Consider the following 26,382-nt stretch of genomic DNA (forward strand, 5'->3'; position numbering starts at 1 on the left):
CCTGGCAGGACATTATGCTTGGCTAAGCCCAGAGATTAAACTTGGAAGGCAAAAGGTCAATAACAAGGCCATTAAATTCTCTGAGTAATTACCTGCCAGCTTCCAAAGCACCGTGGATTGAGTCCCCAGCTTTTCCTGGGAAGGGATCTGGCTCAGAATGGGAGCCTTGGGAGCTGGGTTGAGAGATGACCACCATTTACTGAGATGCTCTGCATGCCAAGCACCTTGCTCACTACCAGACATGCAGCCCCTGTCGCATCTCACAACAGTGCCATGACAGGGATTTGCACCCTTAGTGCTACCCTCATCCTGAAGTGCAATGTGGGAATTGACTTCAGGTTTAGATTGTGCCATCCAATGGCCTTCAATTTGGATCTCAGCTCTATTAGGTACTAGTTAATGCAAACTTTGACCTTGCTGTTCTATTTTCAGCGTCCTAGGGTGGGTGGAGTTTTCCATGAGATGATGCATAAATAAGGTCATCGCCCCTGCATGCAGAAGATGCTCAGCCAGTATTGACAGCTATTGCTTGAATGAATATTTTCTACATAGAAATCAGAGCTCAGAGAAGTTCAGTACCTTTCCTGAAGCAACACAGAGCAAGTGGACAAGCAGAGTTTCAAATTCAGATCTCTGACTCGAAAACCTATGCACTTCAATCAATCCCGTTGGGTTGTAGGAAATTTGGAGTCCACTCAAGGACAGGCTTCCCTCATTCTCTCCCCACAGCTGACACAATTCCCTTGTGCCTCACCCTGTGTGTTACAGGGTCTGTCACTCGGGGATCAGCCACTTCTTAAAAGTTCTTTGCTTTTGCACCATTTGTCTTTTCAATAAGCATTGTTGAGCATCTATGATAAGGTCCCAGTCTCATCTCCGTGCTGTGTGGTACAGTCTCAGTCTCCAGAAGCTTACCCTCTGGGTGGGAGATGAGACACAGGTGGCATGCACAGAAATTGGGAGATGGGGCACAGGTAATTGAGTGTGAAGGGTTGACAAACTTTCTTCCTCTCCACAATCCATCTGGATACCTTGACATTGGCCTTTGAGTGAAAGATGGCTCCTCTGACTCGACAAGGAGCTCACATGCTCAGACTCAAAAGCAAGGAGTCACGTGCTGGACCCTCTCACTCAACTAGTTCTGCCAAACGCTCCTTGCTAAGACCTGTGGCATTTGCTCTCCACCCATCCTGTTCTCCTCTTCCTCCTGTGACCCTGCAACCTCCCTGGTCGCTGGTCTGCCTGCCCCTTTCTTTCCTTTCATCAGTGGTGCCCTGGGCCACAGTCACACTGCTTGGGGAATCCCACCCTGCTCATCCAAGGTGGCACTGAAGCAAGAGCAGTGCCAGGGGAGGCCTCGAATTCTGCCCGAAGACTGGCCACTCCCTTAAACTCTCTGAACCTCCATTCTCTGGTCTGTTAATTGGGGTTGTAAGTCAATTCAGGATAAGATGAGAAATCTGTGAAAAGCCCTGGCATCTAATTGTACCTCCATAAACTTCTTCCCTTGCTCCCTACCTTCCAGACAACCCATTCTACTCTGCTTGTCCACTTTCCTGCCTTGCTGGTGCTCATCTTCTCTGCCAGTTCAAATCCTATTCCTCTAGCTGGGCTCAGTTGGGAACTCAGCTCCTCGATAAAACCCTCCAAGAAAAACCGGAGCCCATAATGGCATTTTCTTTCTGTATTTCTCTGGCACTTGCCTTCTCTTGAAATATTAAATTTTGTTCCAGGTACTTTCAACTTGTCCCTCCCAGCTCCTTGAAGCCATTATGCCCAGCAGCAGGGGTGCAGGGTGGAGACCTGGGGGGCGGTTCAATGGGAACTTAATATGTGCTTACTGGCCATGTGAAGTTGCAAACTTGTCCATGCATGAGGAAGGCAAAGACGTTGGGCCTACTTTACAAAGCCTCCAAGTACGGCAGGCACTGGCATGGTGCCCTTGGAAGAGACAGGGCCAGAATCTGGCTGGGGCTGGGTCTAGATAGGGGCATGAAGGCAGCCCCAGGATGCCACTCCCTGCAGGCTCCCCACACTTTGGTTTCTGCTCCCGCATTGTTGGACCTGCAGGCCCTGCTCAAGCCAATCAATGGTGTGGTACTGTCATAGAGCTGATCTCCTGGGTGTCCATTCTGAGTGCTACAGGCTGAATGCCCCTCAAAGACCTGAGCCAGAAGTCTTGGTCCCTGCAGAAGAACCATACTCCAAAGCCCCACTAGTGGCAGTGACCCAAATTATCCAAGCCACCAAGCAGCAGCCCAGCACCTACTTTCTGCACAGATGGGCTCCTTCCTGTTCAAGATGCCCAGCCTGCAGGGTGCAGAACCCCACAGTCAAGCCCCCAACCGCCTGCCATCCCTGCCTCAGACATACGAAGACTGACCTCCTTTATTGAGCACCAGGATGGGATCTTCCAGAATGATAAAGCTGCCCAGCTCAAGAAGCAATGCAGGAAAGGCAGGAGAACTCCAGTTATCCCACTCCATTCTTTAGCGTGAGGGGTGCCTATGCCCACAGATGCATTCTAACCCACCTGCATTCCTTAGTCTACTGTGAACTTTGGAACAGCTGCACCACCTGTCCTCTAAAACCTGCTGAATATCCCATCTGTCTTCCTGGCCTTTGCAGGAGGGTCAGAGGAAGAATCAGAAAAGCCTTTGCTTCTCCCTTCAGACTGGGGGCAATGCCCTTTCTCCCTCCCACAGCCAAGCCTCGGATCTAAATGCACAAGGACATCTCGGGCTTCAGCTTCAGCACCGGCCCCACCCAGCTCCTTCCTCTGGGGTGCGTGCGTGTTAGGCTGAGGGGGCCTCCGGCCACTCAGGAGTTAAAATGGCAGCGGGACTGGAGGGGGTTGGCGTGGTATGCAGACTGGGAGGAGGCGACCGGAGTGGGCTGGGGAGGTTGGGAGAGCGGCGGAGAAGCGAGTGAGGAAGGCGAGCGAGAAGCGGGAGGAGGGGCGCGGAGGGGCTCCAGGCGCCGGAGGGCCTGCTCCGTGCACTTGCAGACGCGCGGCGCGCACCGGGAGCGCCCGGCCCTCGCCTGCCAGCCTCCGGCCAAGACGCGGGGAGCGGGTGAGGACCGATTGTGATTCTGCCATCGTCCGCACCGGCTCGGCCCCACAACCACTCCCAGGATAAGTCCACGTTGGGGAAGGCGCCTACCCAGCCTCCCCCGCCTGTGCGGCGGCGCGCGCGGCGGGAGGGCGCGGAGCTGCGTCCCCCAGCCCAGCCCCGGCCGGCCGAAGGCGATCGGAGCGCCGCGCCACGGGCGGCGGACGGCGGACGGCGCCCGCGGGTGAGTGTGCGGCTCGGGGCTCACCCGGGGAGCGCCGCCGCGGCCGGGGTGTCGTGGACTCCGAGGCCGCCGGCGTGGCTGCGGGAGATGCGGCGGGAGCAGCCGCCTCGGGACGCCCAGCCTCTGCCCCCGCCGCCCCGCGGTTCCACCTGACCCGAGTGGGGGGTCGGGGCAGGGGCGGGCCGCTGCCTTCCGCCGAGATGCCTGCAGAGGGGCTGGTGACCTGGAGAGCCGGCCCGGGGGGAGAGGGAAGGAGAGCTGGAGAATGCAAAGGGTGGCCGGCTGCACCGGCTGGACCTGGGAGGGTCTGGGCCTGAATCTACGGGGAGAGGCCCGAACCGCCCCGAAACTGTTGCTGGGTAGAGCGGGGCCCAGGAGATGTCGAGGAGCGGAGGGGTGCCAGAAAGGTTAGGGAGGGCGTGACGGGCCGACCAGCAGGGTGGAAGCGCTCCAGAAGCTTCAGGGACTTTCCCTTCCTTGGAGCTCCTGTGTTCGTGCGGAGGGACAAGCTGGCCTTGCGTCTGCCCGAAGTATCTGGCACCAGGAGCAAGGTTCCTCCGGGGCGGGCCAGCTGGGGTCTGATCGCTACCTGGGATGGGACATTTGGGATGGGGGATGGGCCGGCTCTGGGCTCAGTTTGGGGGATCGGGGAGTGGGAAGCGCTGGGGTAACTCTGAGCCCACCGCAGCACCCAGGAGACAGGATGGGTTGGCCAGCCACAGGTGGGCCGTCTGTCCTGCTGGCATGGCGAAGGGCGGCGCAGGCTCTGGCTGCCCAGCCAGCGAGGAGCAAGGAGTGGCCGGGTGAGGGGGAACTGAGGCTCCATTCGAGGCTGAACTGAGACGCTGAAGAAGTGGGCGAGAGCTACACCCTAGGGATGGGCCCTAGGGGTGTTGCTGTGTTCCCCTCTGTCCCTGTCCTTCCTCCCCCACCAAAGGAACAGGAAGGAAAATGTCAGCTGGGCTTTGTGCTCTGTTCCTCAGGCTGCCGCAGCTCCCATCTGTTGGAGCCAACGCAGCTTCTAATTGGGCGGCTGGCAGGGTTGGAGGGGGTGGGCTGGGCACAGCGCTGGTTGCCAGAGCTGGGCGGGCAACCCCTCTGCGTGAAGACCCCAGGAGGTGGGGGAGTGGAGAGAACAGCCTTTCCAGGTCTGGGCAGTAGAGGTGGCTCCCTGCCAGCTTGGTCACTATCATTGAGAGAATGGGGGAGGGAAGATCTAGGTCTCTTCATTCACCCAGGACAATGACAGGCTCCATGCTCCCCTGCTTGGCCAGCCAGGGAGGGGCTTTGGCCCAGGGTTCTCCCGGCCAAATGAGACAGCCAGGATCTCCTCCCATTGCCCACAGCTCAAAGTTCTCTTTGAAAAAGAGAAGGGGTATACTGGGCTGGGCACAGGGCATGGAGGCCCCTTGCCTATGGGTCCTATTGCTACCAGAAAGTCACATGGGGGTGGCTTGACCCACTTTCCTGGCCAGGTGCTGCTGTGGGCAAACAGAAGGCGAAGGGCACAGCTAGGGTTGGAGCCTCCTGGGCCTTCTTGCTCCCCTGGGTGGACCCAGACTGTCTTCTCCTTGCCTAGGGCCCCCTGGGCCTGGGATGGGACCTCGCTGTTTGGAAAGGATGGAATGAAAGACTTCAGTGCTTCAGGGATGGTGGCCTGTCCAGGGCCTAGCACCTAGAAGCACCTCCAAATCGTCACCTTCCCCAGACACAGAGAGAGGGAGAGTGGCAGTGAGAACTTAGAGATCTGAGGTGCGTTCCAGCCAGGCTGGGACAGCAGGTTCCCTCTCTCACCGGAGCCTTCCTCCTCCTCCTCTCTCCCTCCTGTGTTCTTCACTCTCCTCCTTAAGGACTTCTGTCACCCTCTGCCCTCACACTGCTCCCCCTCATCTTTCACCCTCCTCCTTCTCCCCCAGACATCTCCTTCCCTCCCTGCCAGGTCTCCACCTTTGCCCCTCTCTTTCTGGGCATTGCAGCTTAAACCATAAGCCAGGCCTGTGTGACTCCAGCACATTCTGACCGCAGGAGCGCACGCACTCTGGGCTCTGCTGCATCCTCTTTACGGAGCAGCCCAGCTCCTGGCGGACTTGGCAGCTGCATTTCCCTGACCCCAGTTTAGTTGTTCTGGGCCCACCAGGTTGTTTCAAAGATCTGTAGGGGGTGGTGGGGAGTATGAATAACCCTAGCGAATCGTCATCCTCACACTAAATGACCCCTAACATGTGAGTCCCAACTCCTTACCATGTACCAGGCGCTACTCAAGTCATCATTTCTGACATAAAGGATGAACTAGTTCATGTCTCATGTTTATCTAGGGATCTAGGGCTGAATAGAAGGCTGGTGCTTCAGAGGGAAAAAGGAAGCAATGATTATTATTTATTGAGCACCTACTATGCACCATTTTATTAAGAACTTTACCCAAAAAATATTCCTTTCAATCCTTTTAACAACCTCCTAAAGTCTGCCCTGTCATCCCCTGTTTTCCAACTGAGGGAATTGAGAGGATGGACTTGCTCTAAGTCATATAAGTCTCCATTTCAAAATCACCGATTCTCTGCAGTTCATTTGGCTCCTATGGTGTCCATGAGTTGTACAGTTTTACCAAAGCTCACGTTTCACCCTAACTTTTCAGGAATGTGCTCTGGCTCCCCATTTAGAATACTAGACTATATACGCATTTGCTGAACGGTCATATGAATAAGCCTCAAATGATCAGAGAAGGCATTGGAAGAGTTGGGACCCTGGAGAGGAGGCAAGGAGGACAGTGAATCTCTCTGATCTTCTGCAGATGTGCAACAAGCCGTCAGCAGCCACCCTCCCCACCCCCACCACGTCCAGGTAGAATGGTGGGAAATTTGTGGTTTTCATTCAGGGTTGGAGCGTAGAAGCTTGGTCCGAGCCTAGTCTAATGAGTCAGTGTCACTTATGTTCTCAGCCTCCTTGGGCAAGCCTGGACTCTGTCAAAACTCCTAGGCAAAGGACGGGGACAGAAAACTCTCAAACCTGCAAGGACCACAGGGAAGGACAAAGGTCAATGGTCAGAGACTGGAATGGGGCAGGAAATGGGGAGAGTGATTGAGACACAGATGGGAGGAAGACAAAGGTAGAAGGTAACTGAGAAACAGAAGCCAGAAGACAGACATGTAAACAGGCACGACTGTACAGGACATGCACAGCCCCTGTGGCTGGCTCCCTAAGAGGGCAGATCAGAAGGAGGCCTTTATCTGACACTTCCTGGGGGCTTGGGGTCTCTGAACTGCAGTTCAGGGGCTGATACGGCACCACGTGAGCCCCGTTCAGGCGGTTCTTATTCAATTGGCCCACCTTTCCTAAGCACCGACTGTGTGCTGAGCCCAGTGCTAGGAACAGAGACAAATCAGATGTTGAGGAATTCACAGAAAGGGTATGGGTTTTGGAACTGGAGTTCATGCTTACAGCTGGGAGCCCTCGGCAAGTCTTCTAATTTCCCAGTGCCTCAGTTTCCTCATCTATAAATGAGATAATAGTAGTTCCTAGTACTTCGTAGAGTTTTTATAGGATTAAATGAGTTAATACATGTAGCGAACTCAGAACAGCCTCTGGCATTTAGTAAGTGCTGTATAAGTATGATTATTGCTGTTGTTATCTTAGGTGGAGGAGCTGTCCTGGAGCCTGAGGCAAGTGCTGGAGTACAGGGAAGAGCAGAGGTAACTACCTCTGTCTGCGGATAGAAAAGACTGGCTTCAGGACATGATATTTGGGCCAAGGCTTAAAAAGGAATCAGCCAGCAGAGGTGGTAGGCCTGGGGATGCTGGCGCTGAGGTATCTGGGACACGGGAGCGTGTAGGGAAAGGCGCCGTGGTGTGTATGTGTTGTCTTTATGGGCATCACTAACGCTGATGACCAGTCCCCTCAGCCTCTTTGTCCCCAGTTCTGAGAGCTGGGCTTCCCATGGGGCTGGCAGGCCGCCCAGAACAGCCCCACGCCCTGTGGTCTAAAACAGCCAGCCTCTGGGCAGGGGACCCGGTGCCGACCTGCTGGGATTGGGCGTGACCTTGGCCTCCTACTCATCCCTACTGTGGGGCACAGACAGCCCCACATCCAGAGCTGCCCCAGCCTTGTCCTCTGGCTTCTGGCACTTTCTGGGGACCCGGGAGATGCCCTGGCCTGAGGTAGCTAGCTGCCTTTTAGGTTGAGTTTAGCCAGGTTGGTTTGGGATCCAGTTCATCCCTGCGTGTGTCTTCCACCCACACCCTCCCTGCTGTCAGCACCTGATGGACTTGAAAGAAGAGTAGAAAGAGGGTTCCTGGGGCAAGAACAGTTTCTCAGCTGCCACCTCTCACCTCGTAATGACACAAATCACAGCACCTGGCATTCACGGAGCACTTAAGCTATGCCAGGTACCGTGCCGAGGGCTTAACCTGCCTCACCCCACTTCACCCCCAAACACCCTGACTAGGTAGATAGACGATCCTGTCATCCATATTAAACACCAAGAAGCCGAGGCTCAGACTTGCTCCAGGACAGGTGACTAGAAAAGAAGCCCAGGGAGGGACTTGGCCCTCTTCTCCAGGGTCCCACCCATTCACCACCCCTGGAATCCAGCTCTCCTTGGGCCTCGAGGTGATCTGCTGTCAAGTTGCCAATTCCTCTAGCTCTCTACAGGAGCCAGGGCCCCTTTCCAACTGTGTCCACACCAGTGTCTGCTTTGCCCCTTTCGGGGATCTTCCAAGACAGTCTCTCTGGCCCCCTTCCTCCTGCTCCTCTAAGATCGGCTAGTTAAGATCCAGCGCTGCTTCTTTCTGTCTCAGCTAAGTGCCTCAGGGGCCTCAGAGAAGCAGGACTCTAAAAGTTGGTGCCCATGGACATACAATGGGACCTGACACAAGGGTGACTTGCTGGGAGATGTGAGGATGGGACAGAGGCCAGATGAGACGGGGAAGCTCTGGGGTCCATGCCATCTGCGGGGTGCCTCTAACAAGGCAGGTTTGCTTGTCTTGGGAGGATCGAGTGCAGTTTTTCTACTTTCAGCGTCTCCCAAGGCAGCTCCTTTGGGGACAAAGCATATGGAAGAAGGGGACAGCGATTGTTAATGCAGCTAGCTTGGGTCCCCCAGGGAAAGTGGGATGCTTCCAGGGAGAAAGAAAAAGGAGGAAGAGAGAAGAAAGGCAGGGAAGGTGCTGTTCCTCCGGAAAGTGTTCTCACGCCTGGTCTGGGAGCGCAGAGGTGGAGATGCCCACAAGTGCGATGACCGCAGATGGCGGCCGGAAAATGGAAAGCTGTGCAGAAGGGAGGAGGTCAGGGGCCCTTGACACTTCACCTGCCTGGCTGTCACCACTCTTCTCCGGCTTCTGCTTGTGAACAAACCTAGTGAGAGGAGGTCCCTGAGCTCCAGAAGGTGTTCCCCAGAGTGACCCAGGGATGGAAGGGTGGACCCCACAACCCAAGGGACCCGAAGAATCGTGCTGCCTGGCTCCGAGCACAGCCGTGCCTCTGCCAGAAGACACGGGGTGGGACTGGAGTCTCTTCGTTAGCCAGCATTTCTTCAGCCTCGGCACCTGGCCCCGGGGCATAGGCAGTGAGGAACAGAGATCCCTGCCCTTAAGGAACTTGTGCTTTATTGTGTGGGGATACAGTAAAGTAAACTTAGAAAGCAAATAGCACATCAGAGTGACAAGGGACCCAAAGAAACATACAGACAGGAAGGAACACCAAGAGACACCAGGTTGTAGGTTTGCACAGGTGGCCACAGGGCTTGCTGAGAAGGTGACATTTGAGTAAAGATGAGGGGCAGCGAGGTCATCCAGGCAGAGGAAGCAGCAGGTGCAGAGGCTGAGAGGCAGGATGGCTGGGTGAGGGTGAAGGGCGTGGAGGAGGCCAGGCTGTGGAGGCTGAGAGAGCAGAGGCAGGAGATGAGGCCAGAGCGTGGAGGGCTCTGGAGCTGGGTGAGGAGTTTCGCTTCTGCTCTGGGAAGGAGGCTTTGCAGGGCTTAGAGCGTGGGGTGACACACTCGGATCTTAAAGCCCCGGGGTTTGGGCCATTCGTTCCAGCATCGTGCTAAGTGGCTAGCGAGCTCGTTCTGAACCCCTGGACTCTCTGGCCCCTGAAGTGATTTCAGTCACTCCGTGTGTACCCAAGTGTTTGCTGAGCTTGTCTATGGGGAGCAGGCTGGGGCTGCGGAGGACACCAAGAAGAAGACCCAGTCTCTGCGGGTCGGGAAACCTGCAGATTGGTGGGGAAGGCACAACTCATACTCGCAAGAAATAATGAGGGAATAATACCAGACAGTATTTAAAACCGAGTGCTAAACTGTGTGATTTAGACTATAAATGTTATCAGAACTGTGAGCGCTGCGTGGGAGTATATAGGGAACGCTTCCTCCGGGAGGTGCAGCGGATTTGGGCCTAGAAAACGGAGTGAGGTTCCATCCTGCAGGAGGAGGATTCTTGCAGGAACTCGGGGCTCATGGGGGTGGGAGGAGGAGAGGGCAGCCATCTGTGGGGCGGGGGGTGGGGGGGACGGTGAAAGGCCCAAGCACATCAGCTCCGCTGATGGAAGCTGTTCTCTCTGAAGTGGCCTTCTCCGCCATCCGGGTTTCTGATGTGCTTTAGTCCCTCAAGGCACTAGGAAAGCAGCCCTTCACTGCTCGAAGCCCATCCTCCTGTGTTCTTGCCCTCTCCTTCCCAGGGCTGGCCAGTCTCTCTTGCTCTGAACTGGTCCTGTGCCAGCTCTCTTGGGGCCTAGATTGGCACTCACGATCTCCCGCCTTCCAGCCCCACCCTTGGCTCACTGATGTCCAGCTGGCCCTCTGGAATCCCCTGGGCTCTGGTTTCCCATGCGGTCTGCAGCCAGCTTCTCTTCTCCCTTCCTCTCTCAGCCCAGGCTCCTATCTGGTAGGTTATTCCCAGAATGTTTCGGGAATTTCAGAAACAGTGAACTGGAAATCAAATCCTGTCGGAGGGAACCAGGCGGCTTCCTCCCCAGGAGGGGTATGTCCTATTCCTGGAGGGGGTGAGTTCACCCCTGAGGTGTGGAGAGAGATGACCTGAGTGGAGTGAGGGGACAGTGGGGTGCCTGCATCCTCTGAGACCCATGTGGAGACACCCCTCCCCGGACCCCAGCCAAGAGCAGGAGCCAAGAGACAAGTGGGCAAAACCATTGCCACTCATCAGTAGCCCTCTTCACCATGGTGGCCCTCAGGAGCCTGAGAAAGGAGGGCTTGTGGCTCTGTTCTAGTAGTGCTCCTGGACGCTGCAGGACAGAGTCTGAGGCTCCTGTCCTCTCACAGCCCAGAGCACGGAGTCAGATGGAGCTGGGTTACTCTCTAACCACGTGCCCTTGGGCATTTTCTCAGCTTCTCTGAACCTCAGTTTCCTCATCTCTAAATCCAGGTTATTAACACCCACTTCACAGGGTTGTTAATAATAATAGCTAACATTTGTGAGTGCTTATGAGATGCCGAAGGCTTTACTGCGTTTATCTCCTTTAATCCACACAAGGCGGTGAAGTAGACACTCTTTTTTCCCCCTTTTGCAGTTGAGGAAACTAAAACTGGAAGCATTAAGTAACTAGCCCAGGGCCACATGCAGGCGGCAAGTGGCAGAGCCAGAACGCAGCCCTGAATTGTTCTGACTCCAGAGCCCTGGTTTTCCTCCACCACCACATTAAACGAGCTAATCTGTGTAAAGTGCCTGCTACAAAGTAGAAGCTCAATAAATGTTAGTTCCTCTTCTCCTCAATTTCCCCAGGGCCCCTCCTCCAGAGAATAGCTCTCCCCTGCCGCAACACACTTCTTCTCCGGGATCCCCCGGGACGTTCAGTAGAAGTAGGAAGGGGAATGAGCTGCCAGTTTATACAAGAGGGAAAAAAGAGGGCTGAGAGAGGGCGAGCCATTTGCATAAAATCATAAAACACCAGGGCTGTGATTAATACCCAGGGCATCTTTCTCCTGAGAGTGTTGTTATTCAGTCCCACAGGGTCCCAGTCTCCTGGCAGAGGGCATCTTGCAGAGGTGAGAACAGAGGTTCTGTTGGATAGATAGGGGAACACTATCACCCCAGGGCGAGGAGGAGGTTGTCCCACCTCCAGATGCTGGAGTTGATCACGTGGGCCTGGGAAGACTCTTAAAGACCTGTGCTTTCTGAACTTGGGTGCTGTTTCATTATGAATCAGGGGAATCTTCTGGATGGATCTGGGAAGTGGAGAGTGTTGAAGGTCAAGGTGTGGGAAAGAAAGGATAGTATGTTCATGATTGTTAAGTTGATGTGCCTTTTGTACCAGGTAAAGTGTGCAAGGACACACACACGCACACATGCACACACACACAGAGCTTCCTCTGACCTTACCTGGAAATAAAAACAAGAACAGATGATTTCAGGGTAATCTGATAGGGGTGCATATGAAATGGAGAGGAAGGAGCTGAGCTGGGGAGATTCCCTAAGATGGCCATTTGTTCCTCCCTGGTGACACAGGACAGCCTAAGTTGCCAGCATTCACACTTGATGTGCAGACCCCAGAGATCCTCTGTTTCCTTGTCAAGATCCCCCAGGAGAATGGAGAATAGGAGCCCAGGTTGTGGTACTTTAGAACTAACACCACAGAGTCCTCTGAGCATGTGGCTTTCAAAAGCTTGTACAAATGGATCCATTTTCTCAAAACAAAATTGTGTGTGTGGTAGGTAAAACAATGGCCCTCCTATGTCACCAATCCCTGGAACCTGCAAGTAGGTTGTAGTGCATTGCGGGGTGGGGGTGGGGTTTACAGTTGCCATTTGACCTTCAGACAGGAGGTTATCCTGGCTATCCTGGTGGGCCAATGTCTTCACAAGGGTCCTCATGGAAGAGAGAAGCAGAAGTCAACGTCAGAGTCCTGCCAGGAGTGGACTTGACCTGCAGGTGCTGGCTTGGAGGAAGAAGGGGCCATGAGCTGAGGACTGTGGAAAGCCCCTGGAAACTGGAAAAAGCAGGGAAAGAGACTCCCCTATGGCCCCCAGAAAGGCAACCTCTATACCCTGACTTTAACCCGGCGACACCCATGTCAGTCTTCTGACATCCAGACCTGTAATAGATTTTTGTTGTCTTAAGTCACTAAGTTTGTGGCAATTTGTCATAGCAGCCACAGGGATTTCAATACAGGCAAAAGCAGAGCAGGTGGACCAGAGCCCCACTGAACCTTCTCCTCGCCTCCCAGTGACGCTGGGCAACTGCTTTATAACACAGTGGCTCCAAGAACCTAGTTTGAAAACTACTGTGTCTGAAATACCACCTCCATGTTTTACAGACAATGAAACCCAGGCCAGAGTGAAGTGGCTGGCTGGAGGTCACGGTGAGGCAGTGGACAAACTGGGACTCCAGTCCAGGGCCTGCTTCTCTCTGCAGAAATCCCAGATGCTCACCTGCATTCTCTCCTCCACTTGTCCATCTTCAACAAACGTGTGGGCGTTTTTACCTGCAGAGACCGGGTGCCAGAGTAAGCACTGAGCAGAGGCAAAGTGAGTTCCAGCTCAGGAAGATGGGGACAGTACAGCTTGAGCTCCACCTTCAGTCCCTCACTGGGCCTCAGTACCCGACAAACAACCAGCCCAGGTTGCTTAGCGCTGTCCGAGTTCCTTGCCCTGGGGCTGGTCTCCAGCCGGGCTTTATCACAGCCACCTCCTCTGGGTAGAGACTTAGCTGACTGAGCAGGCTGCACCTGTGTCCTGCAGCCTGTGTGGTATTCACCACTCTAGAAAGCTGCAGGTGGGCAGGATAGGGCTTGGGGACAGCAGGCGAGGAGAGGGACATGAGGCAGCAGAGGAGGTGCCTGCCTGAAATCAGCACCTGGATAGCGCATTATCGCCCCTCTGCCAGGCGCTTTGGTCTTCCTGGCTCTCCCCACGGCACACCTGAGCCACTGGCCGGCCCCCAGGGCTGCCAGCTCCTGGTGTCGGTCTCCATGGCAACCCCACATTTGCTGTTCTGGTTTCTAATGACTTATTGGCATGTGTGGTAATTTGCAGAGCTTGGAAGGCAGAGCTGGGGGAGCCGGAGGAGGGGAGGGGCGGTTAGGGGGACTTGGCGGTGGGGACAGGGCTCCAGTGTCGGCTGGAGGAAGAGGCACAGTTCTTTCTGCCCCGCCCTTCCTGATCCCTGCTGATGGATATCCCAAGGAAGGGAGCTGCCTCGGGACCAGGGCCTCCCCTCCCTGAGGAGCACCAGCTCTTTCCAGGCCCCTGTGAGGGAACCAGATGGACAGACAGATGAGGCTCACAGCTGCTCACCTGTCAGGCAGACCTGGGCAGCCTGGGGGAGCTGACAGCCGTGTTCAGCCGAGGCAGGTCAGACGGCTCCTGCCTTCCGCCACTCTCCTGCCTGCTCCCCGAGCTCTGAGAACAAGGGTCCCGTCTGGGCCCAGGGGTTTGCTCAGGAAGCCCATGGGGAGAGGGGTGAGGACCGTGTAGCTATAGGTCAGGTTCTAGCAGTTTCTAGGCCTCTCAGACACTCAGAGAAACAAGCAGGACAGCACTGAATGAAATGCCAGAGGAGGCCAGGGCAGGAGGGGGGACCAGGCAAGCCATCAAAGGGGGCGAGATGAGCAGGGGCTGACCCTTCCCCGACCTCAATACCGCTTCCCCAGGGCCAGCGGTAGGGAGCCTCAGGCTGTCTGTGCTGCTCAGTCTTCCTGCACACGACTTCCCTGCCTCCCTCTCTGCTTCTGTCACTCGGATGCCACTCTCGTTTGTGCACTTACCGGAGGCAGCCGGTGTGCTGAGAAGTGCACCATCCTTAAAGTTGGGTCCGTCCGGGTTAGAATCCTGTGACCATGCTTACCAGTCCTGTGACCTTGGATATCTCTCTTCGCCTCTCTTTGAGCCTCAGTTTGCTCATCTCTAAAATCGGATTAACAGGACTGGGGACGAAGCTCAGTGGCAGGGTGCTTGCCTGGCATGGGCCAAGCTCTGGGTTCAGTCCCCAGCACCACGAAACAACAACAAATCAATAAATGGAATTTGCACACACAGCTCACACCTGTGAATGCTTGGCACAGAGTAAGCCCCAATAAATGTTAGAGAATGTTTAAAGGAGCCTTTTAATTATCTACCCAAAGAAACAGGAGCATGTGATTGACAATTTAAAGAATTCTAGTGCACTTTGTGGGATATTCTTTTTTAAACATTTGAGAATCATCTTCATTTATTCTGTAAACATTTATTGAGCATCTACTGTGTGCAAAAGTACTGGACCAGATGCTGGGTCTTCTCTGGTGTTTCATGATTAGGATAAGATTAGTTGGCCTGTGCATTCTCTGGGCTTATAGCATCATCCAGGAGGGCTGGTACTTTTTTTTTTTTTTAATTGGAGATTGAACCCAGGGGTGCTTTGCCACTGAGCTACATCCCCAGTCCTTTTTATTTTTCGAGACAGGGTCTCAGTGAGTTGTGTGTGTCCTTGCGAAGTTGCTGAGGCTGACCTCGAACTTGTGGTCCTCCTGCCTCAGCCTCTGAGATTTACAGGCATATGCCATGACCCCCAGTTTACATGACTTTTTGAGAAGTGACTGGCCCCCAGAGAAAGAGCCGTCTTGTGAAGGCTTTCTCTAGGTTGTGTGCAATGGGATACATATGCGACCCAGCTCCCCAGAAGGAGTGAGTTATTTTCAAAGCTGGATGCAGTAGATGGAGCTGGTGGTGATCACTCCTCCACCTTTATGCTCCTGAGACTTGAAGGGGCCACCGAGGACCATTCAACCACCAACTGGAAGAAGAGCAGGGTGCACCTGCTCTCACCTGTGCACCTGAGCACATCGCAGCTCCTTCTGCTGGTGCTGGAAGGCAGGGGGAGGAAGGAAACTTGGCTTCCAGCTCTGCCAGCAGATGGACTTCTGCCTGCAGCCCAGTGTTCTTCTTTGAGCCTCCCTGCAGCCTGCTCCAACACGGCGTGCCAGAGACGCACCAAGAGGACGTCGGCTATGGCTGCGTACCTGGGCAGTGACTGACCCGTTGTGCTCCATGGCTCTGTTCACATCATAGCTCATGTGCACCATGCCAATGGTCCAGGAACTCCAACTCATTCAGGAGCTGGTGGGGAGGTCCACACCTAGGCACACCTGAAGCCCACTGACACATGGGCACACCTGGAACCATCTGTAGCTCACTAGCATTGACTGCGAAGCTCCGCCTCAGCCAGTGCCTGGCCTGTTTTTATCCATGAGAAACTTAAGCTTCAAGGAAGGGAAAGGACTCACCTGAGGTCACACAGCCTGTTAGTGCCACTGAGACACTACATAAAGCTTCTGACTTCCAGCCTTGTGCTAATCTGCAACCTATCTCAAAGCTCCTCCTTCTACTCTCTCTCCTGATCTTTCACCCTGGAGAGCCCACTTCAGGGAAGGGAATGCCGTCTCTCTAAGAGAACTTTATTCTCCAAATCTCAGAGGTAGAACCTGGCGGCCTGGGCCCCACCCCCTCCTCCTCTCCAGCCACCCTCCTCATCAGCGAGGCCCTTGGCATCTGCTCATACACACCCTCCCCTTCCAGGTCCCGCCGTCATCCTGACACCAGTGACTTCATTGACACATCAGCCCTTTCACTGGCTCCCCCACCTCACCTCTCGGCTCCCAAGGCCACACCTTTGCCATCACCTGAAAATCGCATGGTGGAGCACCTGCTTTCTGGTGCCACCTCCCGGTCTCCCACCTTGCTTGGCCAAAGACTCCCTCACCACTCTTCCTTCACTTCCTTGGGATCTTGGGGTCCACTGGCATCTCTGTGTTGCCTTCTCTGAGTCCAGTGGAGTCCATGGTCCATTATTTTAAGAATCCTCCTGCCATTATCCTGGACTCTCTTGACCCTCTGACTTTTTATTGTCCCAGTTCTGTGTTATCGTTCTAGCTGCTTCTTCTGCCTGCAGTCAGGCAGCTGAATTTGCTGGACACACACACACACACACACACACACGGTGAGCAGATGGGTACTTCTACAAACTCACCATGCCCAACCCAACTTGTTCTTCAAAAGTGCCTGGTGTTCCTGCCACATCCCCTGGTTCCCTCCTCTCCTGACTCCATGATGACTGTTTCACACCTTCCTCCCCAACCCTCCGCCCCCTCCCTTGCTCTCAGCTGAGGACCTCACCTCCCACTTCACAAAGAAACAGGCAGAACTCCCCAGCGTCCCCACCGCACCCTCAGGCGCACCTGCCTCTGCACCAGAGCCCTCCTCCCCACCCGCGGCCTCATCACCGCAGGTCAGAGCTCCCTCCGCCATCTGGTTCCTCTTCTCCTGGCCTTCTGGGAGCCGTCCTCCATCAAGCTCAAGCTTCTCCCAGCTTCAACAAAACAAAACAACAACAACAAAACCCTGCCTCAAGCCCGGTTGCTGCCACCACCGACTGTGCTCTCCTTTCAAGCCACATGTCTTGAAAGAGTTGGCTCCCTGCTCCCGGTCTCTGCACGCCCACTCCTTCCTCAGCCCGCTGCTCCTGGCTTGCCTGGCTTCCTCCCCCACCGCTGCCGAACCAGCTCTCTGCTCCCTTGCCTGAGCCAGACGGGCTCAGCTCTCAGAAGCCTCCCGGCTCCTGTTCGACGCTTCCTCTTCCTTGGGCCTCTCTGACCCCAGCCTCCCAGCGTCTCTGGCTTCTCTACGTCATCTTCGCCGACTCCCCCTTCCCTTCTCCATCTTTCAGTGTTGGTGTTTCTTAGGGTCTGAAGTCATTCTGGTCTGACGGGCGGAAGGGTTCTGTTACCCTGCACATGCAGATGACACCCCAATCTCTAGTCTGCATCATTTATCTCAGGTCTGCATCCTCATCTCCACCTGCCTAGTCCACTAAGTTGTATGCCCCAAGAAACCTCAGATTTGGCCCCTCCCAAGCCAGACTCCGGTTCTCCTTCCAGATCTCCACTCCTTCCCACCCCTTGCCGCGTTCTCCTCGGGTGTTTGCCAATGGTTCCACTACACACTATAAATGGGGTGCCATAAACTGGGACTCTGTCCACTCTCCCCTTTCCCTTCCCCATCTACATCCAGCCCATCAGCGGGTCCTGTCTGCCTCTGAAACAGCACCAAGATCCTCTCCACCCCAGCTCCCTGGCTCTGCCGGATTTCAGGCTGACCCTCTCTTGCCTGCACCGCACCACTGGGCTCACCCTCTAACTAGCCAGAATCTACCCTTGGTGCCTCCAGTCTGGTCTCCAAATCCCTGCTGAAATGACCTTTTAAGGACACAGATCTGACCCAGTCTTATTCTCCCACAGTCTCAAAACTCTTCAGGATGAGCAGTGGAGCAGCCCCGAGGAGGAGGTGGCCCCGGGCCTGCCCCACACACCCGCCTCCCTCAGGCTCTGCACTCAGCACCCTGGCTTCTTTCAGTCCCCTGGACACTGTACTCCTTTGTCCCCATGACCTTCACACATGCTGTTCTCTCACCTTCAGTCACTCTCCTGTCCCAAGTTTCTTCCTAAATTCAGGTTATCCTTCAGATCTAAGGTTAAGTAACTGTTCCTCAAAAAAGCTGCTTGGGGTCTGGGGAGATAGCTCAGTTGGTAGAGTGCTTGCCTTGTAAGCATAAGGCCCTGGGTTCGATCCCCAGCACCCCATACTTGGGCCTCCAGAATTTTATCAGGCCCCTGTTAAACTCTCACCACGTCCTGAATGCTTCCTTTGTAACACAAATCATGATATCTGACTATACCATTGGGTGCTTATTAGATAAATGTCTGCTTCTGCCACGAGGCTGTGATCCCATGAAGGTAGAGACCCTATCTGTTTAGTCACCTTGTATCACTGGCGTCTGGCACAGATCTGGCTTTCGAAAATATTCAGGAGCGAATTCACTAATGAAAGGTCTTTAAACACAGAAAGGATCTCATGGAAGAAGCCAAGGGAAAGCCACTCCCTGAGCACAGCATTGGTAGACCAGATGACCATGCCTGGCCAGTGGGCTGCTGAACAAAGAAGCGGGATGCCTGTTCTTCTGCCTTTTCCTGGATAAAGACCTCGTGCAGATTCAAAGGAGACTCACTCTGAACTTTCAGCGTAGGCTCTTCCTCACTGATAGTTCTTTTAGGAACAATGGCGATAATCTTTCATATTTGAACACCTTTTTACAACCCGCAAACCCTTCTGACATACATTACGGTGCTTGATTGTGTCTGTCTTTTGTACCACCCCTATGAGGAAGCACCCCTGTTCCACAGGGGAGGAAGCTGCAGCTCAGAGGGCTTTGGTGGCTCACCCCCCACAGTCACCTGGCTGATCAGTACAGTTAGGCAGACCTGGGGCTTGTGGTCCCACTTCCGTGCTCTCTCTGCTCCTGCAAACCCACACTTATAGAAAGGAGGCTGTTGCAAGTTCAAGATCATCCACAGTAATGGAAGGGGGACCCAGGTGGGGTTGGAAGGAAGGTGGGTCTGGAATGTGATGTGTAGCTTGATTTATAGCAGAGTGACCACCCTAGTTACGGAGTCAGCAGACATACTTCCTCCGTCGCTAAGCTGGCTTTGTGGAGCCACAGGGTCTCACTTTTCTCCTAGATCCTCACAGCCCTCATTCAGTGCTGGGGACAGAGTGCCCTGGGGACCCACAGAGCAAAGAACAAAAGTGGGTGAAGTTGATGGAGGACAGTGGCTCCTCACTCATCTCCCAAAGGTTAATGTCCGGGGCTGTAGAGACACGCGTGCCCTCCCTTGGTCAGCTAGCCTCTTCCCTGCCCCTCACTGCCTCCCGTGTGCCCAAATAAAGACACCTAGCCCTGGTTCCCAGCCATCCCATGCTCCTCATGCCCCTGAGCTCTACTGACTGTGCCCTCTGCCTGGGCCTCCACAGTCCCCTTTTGGCAGACTCTTACCATCCTTTAATACTCACCTCTGGTGACTTTTTTTTTTTTTCCCCAGAAAACCTTCCCTAAAGCCCAGAGGACTCCTCCCACGTACTGAGCACTCCCTGCGTAGTCTCTCAAATGTTTCTCTTTGCTGGGTCTTTCTCTTCTGCTGAATTGGAGTGTCCTCAAAGACAGAGGCTGTGAGTTATTCATGCAGGTACTCCCAGTGACAGGCACACTGTAGTAGTAGTAATGAAATAACATGAGCTGAAGGCTTGCTGTGTTCTAGACTCTATCTAAACCCGTTAGACTAACTCCTTGAATCCTCAAAGCAACTTCTAGTTTTAAGATCAGTCTATACTGATTCACTGGAGGTGCAAAAAACGCACAGGGAAGCCCTACGTGCCCTTCATCCAACCTCCCCCTCGTTAACGGCTTCCCAAACTTTAGGGCAGTATCAAAACCAGGAAGCTGACATTGGTGTAAACCATGGAGCTTTTCCAAATTCCACACTCATTTGTGTGCGTGTGTGTGAGTGTGTGCGTAGCTTGGTGTAGCTACCAGCACAATCAAGATACCTAACTCTACCAGGTCCCTTTCCACTACCCCTTTATAACCACCCATTCCCACTCATAATCACGTACCTGTTCTCCAGCTTTATCATTTTCAGATGTTTTATAAATGGGATCGTACAGGCTGCAGTCTTTTGCGTGGAATTTTTTGCACTCAGCATCATTTCCTTGAGGTTCATCCAAACCATTGCCTGTATCATTAGTTTGTTCGCCTTCATGGCTGAGTAACGTTCCAAGATAAGGATGTGCTAGTTTGTTTCATCATACACCCACCATGGGACGATTGCATTACCTCATTTTACAGATGAGAAAACGAGCTTGCCCAGGGTCACACAACTGGCAGGTGGCACTTAGTAAGTGTTTACTAATAGGTACCTAATTGTGTGTTACTGTACTGAGCTCAACTGTGTGAGGGACCTTATGCTCTTCTCTGAGTGCTCCGTGTGGTTTTACATGTAGTAGATGCTCAATAAATAAATGTTTTCCAGTGAGGGTATGGATAGAATGACATCTACATTTACATAGGGAGCTGTCATGTCCAACTGAGCCTGCATCTAGACATCCACACTAGAGGAGTATATACCTCTCATTATCTCCCATGATAACTGCACTTCCAGGTTTACTTGGAAAATCAGGAAAGGAAAATTGGGATAGTAAATATGATCACATCCAGGTCTGGCATTTTACTGCCTAAAATGCCCAAAGCTATTGGCGCCAAATTAATATGTGCCATATTTGCACGGTATTTTGCATCTAATTTGCAGATTGCTCATTTTATCAAAATGCAAAGCAACCTTTCTGGCTCTTGCTTCTTGACACCAAACTGGTGCTGGGTCAGGCTGTGCTGGTGCTGTCTGCAGAAACAATTCGCTGGGTCCTGAAAGTGCCAGTTCTAAACTGAAAAGTCTGCCGGGGTGTTTTTGCTCGAGGAAGAGGTGACAAGTTATTGCCACTCGGCAGGGGCCTCAGGAGGTTTAATTAAGGAGGATTTGTGCAGCTGCTAGAAGTCCTCAACCTCAGGTGTGGAGAGCCAAACATGATTAAGTGACCAGAAGGGAAGCGCGAGTTGGACTAGTCTGGCCCCCGGCTCGGCAGCCAGGGGATGGGCCTACTTGAGCACCTCCTGCCGCTCCTCTCTTCAGAGACACAGGGTGACAAGAGAGCCAACCCTTGTTTCCAGGGACACACTGGAGAAAAGTGGGGTCCTCAAGGTGGGACTTCATAAAAGGTGTTTGGAGATGTGTCCTGTGGTCTTGAAGGGAGCCTGTGGTTTTGGTCAATCAAGACCTTACCCAGAGGGCTGGGGATATAGCTCAGTTGGTAGAGTGCTTGAGCACAAGGCCCTGGGATCGATCCCTAGCACCACAAAAAAAAAAAAAAAAAAAAAAAAAAAAAAAAAAAAGACCTTACCCAGGCCACCACTGAAGGCACTGATAGGAGGGAGACGGAGGCCCCGCCTCAAAGCTCTGCCAGTGGGCGGGGCTCACCTTCGGGCACTTCTGAAGAGTTAAATGCCAAACTGAGTTGTACAGACCCTAGAACCAGCAGTAGCTCATGGACAGACGGAGATTACCTGAATGCTGGAGGCCTGTCTTGGAGGAGATGGGGCTCACGCAGGCGGAACCCCATTGACTCAGAAACTCAGGGCGGGCATGTCAGAGGAAAGCAAGTTCGGATCTAGGCTGAAGTTCACGAATGTGTTTAAAAGGAGACTTCAGGGTAGGGTTGGCCTTTTGGCAGGCCATTTGGGGTTGTGCCATAGACCCCATGAATGCATGATCATCACTCTTGCTGTTGGTTAGGGGCAATTCAAAGGGAGGGTTGAAGAGTCTTCCCAAAGAGATGGTGCTATTTGGGATGAGTGTTCCCTAGAGGCCCTTCTATTAAAGGCTTGGTCCCTAGCACATGGTACTATTGGGAGGTGGTGGAAACTTTACCAGGTAGGGTCTAGTGGGGGCGGGGGGGGGGCATTGGTCATTGCAGGGTGTGCCCTCAAAAGGGATTGTGGGACCAGTCTCTTCCTCTCTTCACATTTCTGCAATGGTTTGCTCCAATATACCCTTCCAGCCATAATATGCTGCCTCACCATAGGCCCAAAGCACAGGGCTGATTCATCACAGACTGAAACCTCCAAAACTGTGATCCCAAATAAACCTTTTGTCTTTACATGTTAGTTATCTTGGGAATTTTGTTACAGTAAAGGAAATCTGATGAATACAGATGGAACACTAGTTGGGAAGATAGAATGGAAGGTTAGGAAGTGGGTTCACTACTAGGGTAGAGAGGGTAATATATCTGATTTAGGACCAGTGTTCCAAAGACTCAAGTGGAAGTTTGGTACTTAAGGGAACTGAAAGGGGAGAAAAGAGCAAAGTGAGAGATGGTCACCAGATTAACACCGACAGTATAAGAGACTGTGGGAGGTCACAAGGAGAGAATTTAAGGAAAGGGGAGCAGAGGCCTGCAGGAGAACAGAGGACTATCCCCAGGGAAGGATGAGCACAGGGCAGGTACTTCTGGAGTTCAAGAGGAGGGTAGTTCGCTGTGTGGGTTCTCAGGGGCGGAAAGCTGGGGGACTCTGGTTGGAGTAGGAAGAGCTGCGAGATCGAAACCCAGCTCACAGGGTTGGAGCAGGAAGAAGTCACAGAGGGCTGCGCGCGTAGCTCAGCTCTAGAGCACCTGCCTCGAATGCCCGAGGCCCTCGATTTGACCCCCAGCACTGTGGCAGAGGGGGTGGGGGAAGAAGTAACAGACCAAAGGGGCATTTTTACGAGTGTTTCTAATGGTGAAGGAGGTTTAGTAAAGGACCACGTTTCCTGAGCAGGCGGGAAGGAATGAAGTTGGTTTTGAATAGGAGGAAGCCCTGAAAGTCAGAGGGAAGGCAGGCGGAAGGAGCAGGCTGGGCAGAGGTGTGGCAGGCAGGGCGATGCGGGGCGAAGGAGGTCACACCTGCCATCGCCATCTGCCTCATGAGGTCGGGCATGGTGATCTGTTCGGAGGGCAGGGTGCAGATGGCGCACAGTCAGGGGCACATCTCGAAAGGACTGTGCAGAGTGTGCTGGGGCCGCAGCCAGAGAGGAATAGAAGGATGGCAGCGGAGAGGATCGGGAGAAGCTGGAAGCATGAATCTCTAAGAGGGTTGATCCGCCCGCTTCTGGATTTTCTTCTATGCTTCAGGAAGGGACGCTTTCTAATTTTTCAACTGAGACCGGGGTAACAATGACCTCAGCCTGCTGCAGCGTGACCCTCCTAGCCTGGCCTCTTCCTGTGGACAGCTCAGCTCAGAAGCCCAGTCCCCTGGCCTGGCTGTCTGGGGAGCTCCCCATTTTTAAAGCTTGAAACCTCTTCTCCTTGGCCTGTCTTAGCAATGGGCCTGGTTCTAGGAGTCTCATGTGTCCTTCACTGTTCCCTGAGCGCTGTTTGTATTCTTCTCCCCGCCTCCATCTGGCCACAGCGGCTTAATGGCCTCTGGAGGACCAGGCAGGAAGATGAATGCTGGCTGTGGGGACTGTGTCTTGCCTCTCCATTAGGGAGGTGATGGAAGGCAGGGCACAGAGAATGGATAATCCAGGGAAACACAAACAGACGCGACAAGCAGCTCACGGGATAATCCAAACAGCCTTTCCACTTGTGCTTGGAGTTTGCTGTGATGACTTAAGAGCCCCCGATTGCTGGGATAATTAGGTCTGACTTGAAGAATGCAGGGTGCATTTCCCAGAGTGGAGTTGGCGGCCAGGAGGAACCGGGAGGGGCTGCGGAGAAGCAAGTGAATGGTCCCCACGTGCACACACAAGCAGGCTGCAGGCTGCCACTATTTGAAAACTTGGTGCACTAAACAAACCCAGACACTGGCAGGTCACCCCAAAACACAGCCCCCTACTCAGTGTATTCCTCGGATGTCATGTGTTGACTCCCTTCATGGTCCGGTTCACCAGGGAGATTGCCTAGGAAAGTTCCTTACAGGATGTGTCAAGGCTATGATTCAAAATGACACGTCCCTGTCCCTACCTGCACTATGGCTGACATGTCCCGAGTCTGTGAACTGATGCCTCTGGATACTGTCTGTCAGAGGACGCCAGGGGCCACTGCCCCGTCCTGCCTGTCCGCCCCTACCTTCGGCCGTGCTTCCTTTGTATCTTCGGCGTCTACATCCGTTCACAGTCCAAAAGAAGGATGGAGGGGAGAGTCCTAAGCAGGAGAACTTGAGATTGAAGGAACATCCTAAAAGGCCTCTGGAAATGAACCATTTGAGGAAACATGGATTCAGGTCTCACTGTGGCCTCCCTGTCCTGTGTGACCTTGAGCTACTTTACCAAAGCTCTCTGGGCCTCCATTTCCCTACTGAGGCCTTTTTTTTTTTTTTTTTTTCTTCCCCCCAACTCAGTCCCTGAGCCATTGAGAGAGCAGAAAAGGGTTTAGGAAAGTCAGTTTCCCATCATGAAATCCAGCGAGTTCCTAAGCAGGGGTATCTCCAGATTCTCCTGGACTTGTAATAGGGCTGGGGTGTGCTTCTCAGACTCCAGGCAAGGGACTGTGGCAGATTTAGAGCCATCTGACTTGTGTTTAGGTTCCAGTTCCCAGCTACTGACCAGCTCTTTGACCTTCGGCGGGTTATTCTTTAGTTGAAGATTGATTTCTCAGCCATACACTAGGACTTAACACCTGCCTCCCACAAGGTGTTGTGAAAACCAAATGAGATCATGTGTGAGAGAATATTTTGCACATTCTTAAATATCTGATTGCTGTCGGAGGCTGAAAGGAGGGGTGGTGGCAGGCAATATGGAAACCTCTTAAGGTCTGAGACACAGGGACCTCAGTTCCCACGTTTGAGAGCGTGTGACCTGGGACAAGTTCTTGAACTTCATTGTCTCTAAAAGGGACATCCATAAACCATGCCTGAGAATGATTGGAAGGGCTGGGTGTGGGATGATACTCATGAAGGGTCGGCATGTGGTAGGTTTCCCCGAATGTTGTCCTTCCCCTGTCCCCGGGCCTGTGTGTGGCTCCCCCTCCCTATATCTAGGCCTCCCAGGCTTTCAAGTCAAGGGCAGCATGAAAGCCACCATTTGCACATGTTTCCAGACGCCCTGCTTTCCCTGGCATTTACCTATGGAAATGCCACACTGTCCGCTCCCTCCCCAGGGTCTCACCTTCAGCCACATGTCCCTGGCCGCGTGGGTTTCGTCTTCTTGGCAAACAGCAGGCTATGGCTAAGGAATGGACAACTGACCAATTCCAGTCTGCAGAGTCTTAGGCCATCTTGTGTCACGCTCCCTGTGCTGGGGACCAGTTTTTCTCAGCTGCTACACCTCCTGGGCAGTGGGCCACTCCCTGAGGTTTGCCCAGCCATCCTGGGGCAGGTGCCCAGGAGACAGAAGTGCCAGAGAGCACTCTTTGCTCAAAGAAATTTTCCCTGATGACCCACCCCCTGTCCTGATCCTACTTGGCTGAGAGAACAGCCCTTTGTTTCCCACTGCCTCTGGCCAGCTCTAACCCTGCCTCTCTAGAACATCTGGGAGCCCTTAACCATCAGCTGCACCTCGCGGCTCCCAGAAGGATGGTCTTTAGGTCATTTGGGTTATTTGACTAGGCAGATGTCCAAGCCCCTATGTGATCTTTCTAATCTATGGACCACCTGCCTCAAAATTGTCCTTCGGTGTATGGGGACATTAAAAGTGCAGATTCTCAGACACCACTCCAGAATAATTAACTAGATTTCAGGGGGGTGCAGAAATCTGCATTTAAAATAAGCTCCCATGAATTCTTATGCACAGTCAAGTTTTTGAAATCACTGGTGTGGGGTTTTTCCACCATTTTTATTGGGGCAGAACTCGTAGTGAGGCAAACCTCCTAAGTATACCAACTTGATGAATTTGTACATGGGGTGTACAATGCCCCATATCACCAGTCCAAGATCAAGGCCCAGAACTTTTCCAGCTCCCACTCCAGGCCCTCCCTGCTCCCTGACACTCCCTAACACCTGAGGAGGTGGCCACCATCTGGAGTTCTAGCAACGCACATTAGGTTTGCCTGTTTGGGATTTTTGTGAATGGAGCGTTTGGTGCCTTTCGCTCCACATTCTGTCAACTCTGTCTACTCTTAAAAGGGTGAACAACCTCTCTCTCGTTCTTTGTGCTTTACCCTCTCCCAAGACAGAGAAATCAGGTTTTTCCAGGGTTAGCCCCAAATCCCTCTCATGGCAGTTTCCAGCAGCCTCCCTCCTCAGCCTTGTGGAGACCCCATTCGGCCACCATCCTTGGAGACTCTAGAGGCCCAGCAGCTGGGGAGGCCCTAGGCCAGCTCCCTTGCCAGCTGCTCTCTCGACAGCTCACTTGGGTGTAGATTGCTAGAGTCCAGGCACATTCCAGATGAAATTGGCCAATTTAAGCTACAAATGAAGAGACAAATGAGATGGAAATTGCTCAGAACAAGCACACTCCTCAGCAGTGACACCGATCCCAACACCCAGAGCTGGAGGATCCATTTTGGCTTCTCTCTGCAGTTGGGGTCAAGGGAGCTTTCCTGGTGAGGGGATATACCCCTCTCCCAGAGCAGCCAGGAGGCTCTGGGGGAAACCCAAGGGTGTGGGTATGTGGGTGTGTGTGTAAGGAAGAGGACGGGGCAGGCAGAGGACACCTGCAGGTACCAAAGAAACAGGGCACTACAGAAAGGAGTCTGTCATTCCAAAAAGAAAAATATATATTTTGAATATCTACTATATATGCCAGGCCCAGTGT

General features: G+C 53.4%; 1 protein-coding gene across 1 annotated transcript in view; it reads left to right on the plus strand.

The window, feature by feature from the left end:
- Positions 1–2,739: 2,739 nt before the first annotated feature.
- Lrrn2 (leucine rich repeat neuronal 2) overlaps positions 2,740–26,382 on the plus strand; it is a 60,549-nt gene continuing 36,906 nt past the window's right edge. Inside the window, exon 1 of the mRNA XM_047519876.1 lies at positions 2,740–3,297. The gene's annotated coding sequence lies outside the window, so the exon portion shown is untranslated. The remainder of the gene's footprint in view (positions 3,298–26,382) is intronic.

The sequence above is a fragment of the Sciurus carolinensis genome, chromosome 12 (assembly GCF_902686445.1).
Source record: "Sciurus carolinensis chromosome 12, mSciCar1.2, whole genome shotgun sequence".
NCBI classification, from domain to species: Eukaryota; Metazoa; Chordata; class Mammalia; order Rodentia; family Sciuridae; genus Sciurus; species Sciurus carolinensis.